A 3641-nucleotide genomic window follows, 5' to 3' on the forward strand; every position below is an offset into this window, starting at 1 on the left:
AACGCTTCTCGAAGAAGCCATTCCTTGGCAACCAGAGCTTCTTTAAGGGCGGCTTGAGCTTGGGTGCAGGCGCGTTCGGCTTCGCTTTTGTTAAGGTTGGCAAGTAGCACTTCCTTTGCGGCAGCCTCTTCGACGCCCTTAAGCTTCCGCTCGGTATGGTCAAGCACGCCCCTCTGGTCCAAGATCTCCTGGAGCTTCTTGGCATCTTCCATCGCCAAGGCATCATGAGCACGTTGGAGAGCCTCTAATTTGGCCTTGAGCTCCTCGTTCTCCACGCGTAAAGGCTCAGCAACGGCTTCAGCCTTGGTGGCCCTCTCGGTTGCGTTCCTCGCAGTCTCCTTAGCCAGCCGAAGCTGTTCGTTAACAGCTTGGGCAGCCTTGGAGCGGGCCTCGAGTCGAGCTTGAACCTTAACCTCGAGGGCCTTGAAGGCCTTCTCCTTCTCCGCAGCAGCTGCGGACAGCTTTTGGTTCTCCTCCCGAAGAGCCCGCGCTTGAGATACTTCCTTGGCGCGAGCTGCTTTCAACTTGTCGTTTTCACGACAAAGCAGCTCGACGCGCGGCTGCATCCGGGCTTGGAGAACTCGAAGCTCGTTGGTTAGCCTACCCTCCTGGTAGCTAGCCATGGCTTCCCCCAACGCACCATGGGGAGCAGCGTGGCGAGCCCATTCCACGCACTCCACAGGGGTACGAAGGGTTGTTCCTCGGCGTATGTTCCATCGCGGAACATACACTTCATTGGAATCCGAAACTGCAAAAAACAAAAAGCAGTTAGGAAAAGATGATAAAATATATAAGTGAAAAAGGGCCAAAGGAACCCTACGCACCTGTAGGGTCAATTACAGGCCGATAGCCGCCGAACCCATCACCTGAACCCAATGGAAATCCATCCAAGAGGTCAGGCAGATGGGAAGGTGGCGGAAAGATGCGAAAAGCCCCACGCGTACCTGAGGAACCGGCCGTCGTTGCCGATGACGGGGGCATGGTAGCAGCCGCCGTGGTCGCCGCCGCGGTCGCTGCCGCAGAATCCGCGGCAAAAGTAACCGCCGGCTCTGTGAAGGCTGCTGTAAAAATCGCACTCACAGCCGGCGGTGACGTCATCTCGGCTGGAACAGTCGGCTCAGAATGAGCAACTGAACCAGCGGAAGCAGGCGCAGGCGCCTGGGTCGACGCCTCAGGTAGGCTGACCAAGCCTACCGTCATTGGCGGAGAGGTAGTACTCGGCCCCTCACCCTGGAATGCGCCAACATCCACACCTGCGTAAAGAAGAAAAGTGTTAAAAGACTTGGATTAAACTACGAAGATAAAAGATAAGAGAGTTGTACTTACGGGTTTTCTTGAGCTTGAACGTACGGACGGGCGGGGACGAACCCGATGGAGCCGGTCTCTTGATGCCGGTCACCGTCGTCGTCATTGGTTCTCCGGAGGTAACAGTCGTAGCCTCCGGAACAGTGGTCTTCTCACCACCGGGGTTCCCCGCCACCTCTTCACTATCTGACTCAGTGTCAGATAGGAGCACTGGATCGGCTGTGGAGGCCGCCTTCTCCTTCCCTTTCCCGCCGGCAGCCCTCTTCTTCCGCACTAACGGAGGACCATCTGCGGATTCCTCAGAAGAAGACAGGATGTAAGGAATTCCAGCAGCGGGTACAGCACTGAGGGGTGGAGGAGAAAATAACGCCTTACCTGGCCGCCGGTGGCTCAGGATCTCGTGGCCCAGCGGATAGACTTCCACAAACCGATCCGCTGTTTGCTCCAGGATGGGCAACTCGTTCTCGTCAAGAGCACGAGTACCCACCCGCACAGGATCGTCAGCTTCCCGCGGGTACAGGAGCGACTCCAAATTGTTCCCCTTTGAAAGAAAAGAAACAGTTAGAAGACAAACCCATATCAGCAAGAAAGACAAGACATACCATAAGGAGTAGAGTTCAAACCGTATTCGAGAAGGATGGGAACCTGAGACGCCTCCTTCCATACCCGGCTCATCCCCAGCATCACCATCCCGGACTCCGCAAACCGGTAAACCGGAGATTGGACCCGGGATATCTTCGCAAACCATTCCGCCTCCTGGTAGTTGGTGGCGTGGTGGCTTGGAATTGCCTGGCCATTTTTAAACTTCATGGCAATGGGGATGGCGCGGGCAGAAATGTAGAAGAACTCCCGCTTCCACGATCGGAGACTGCGCTCGGTCGCGCAAATCTTCTAACCCTTGATCCGGGTTGTCAGGGTGTACCACCCCTGGATGCACCTCCAAGTATAGAAGGTCATCAGGCGGTCCACATAGGGCTCAATGCCCAGAATCCGGCACACCCACTCGAAATGGCGAATCTTGGCGATCGCCATGGGGTGCAACTCGGTCAGATGAACACCGTGCCTCTCAAGGACACGGTAAACAAACTTTGTCAATGGGAACCTAAGATTCCCATAGACAAAGAATGCTGCATAAACCCCGATCTTGCCTCTGGGGGCATCGTACACGGTCTGATGGGGTTCAGGAAACTCAGGCTCGAAAGGATCGAGCATGAACTTCCTAACAACATACCGGTACTGATCGCCGGGCAGAGCACACTGGCACTCACCAGCAGTACTCCTGTCATCGGTGGTAGACTCGAGATCATGTGAAGACATCTTGCAGAAAGAAAGCGATTTCGGGAAAATGCTTGCCTGAAAAGGGGAGTATTTGCCGGAAATCGCTAAGAAGAAGAAGAGAAGGGTGAAGGTGTGAGTTACAAAGGACCCTCTCCCCCTTTATATACTAATCGCAATTAATGCGGTGAATTTAATGCGGAGGAGAGAGAAATCGAGGGTGCAATGAAACTATGACGCGTGGCAAAAAGCAAGCTGGCAACAGCTGTCAAATGGACGCGTGCCAGTAATTTCGCGGCCACGCGCCCGAAAAATCGCGCCCACGCGCCTGAAAAAGCGTCTGGAATGACCATGTACTGTCACGTCACCATAACTTCCTGCACGTCCTGACACAGTCAGAAGAAACCGTCGCACGACGTTTCAGATGTTTGGACTGTTCTTATCCTCACCAACCTTTCGAATTTCAAAATTCAAAATTCAAAAAGATTCAAAAGTAAGCGGGAAAATACCCCTTACCTTGGCAACCAAGTAACCATAAGACGGATACGGGTACAGTGTTAAGGCAAAACCCTTCACATACCTAGCACCCGCAGGGAATTGAAGCCAAGAATACCCCGGCAACAAAGTAACTATAAGGCGGGTGCGGGTACAGTGTTAAGGCAAAACCCTTCACATACCTAGCACCCGCAGGGAATTGACGCCAGGGGTACCTTGAAAGTAAAGTAACCGTAAGACGAGCGCGGGTACAGTGTTAAGGCAAAACCCTTCACATACCTAGCGCTCCGCAGGGAATTGAAACCAAGAAGGATCTTCTGGGCAATGCTTGCGGAAACGGAAATAACATCCCCGCATAGCGGGAACGTCGAGAACTACATTGTTTGAGGCTCCAGGATGGAATTGGTGGTTTAAACATAATTGATCACTATGTTCAAAACTACCAAAACCTCAGGGAGAATCCACACAAGTGAGACTCAACGCTCCTGACTTGCGAGAAGGTTACATACCTACCCGCATCATACCCAAAGATCAAGCAAAAAAATCGGGAATTTTTGCAAGTGACA

The sequence above is a fragment of the Bidens hawaiensis genome, unplaced genomic scaffold, assembly GCF_021521415.1.
Source record: "Bidens hawaiensis isolate Kalapana, Puna unplaced genomic scaffold, B.hawaiensis_p1.1 tig00019804_1, whole genome shotgun sequence".
In the NCBI taxonomy this organism is placed as follows: domain Eukaryota; kingdom Viridiplantae; phylum Streptophyta; class Magnoliopsida; order Asterales; family Asteraceae; genus Bidens; species Bidens hawaiensis.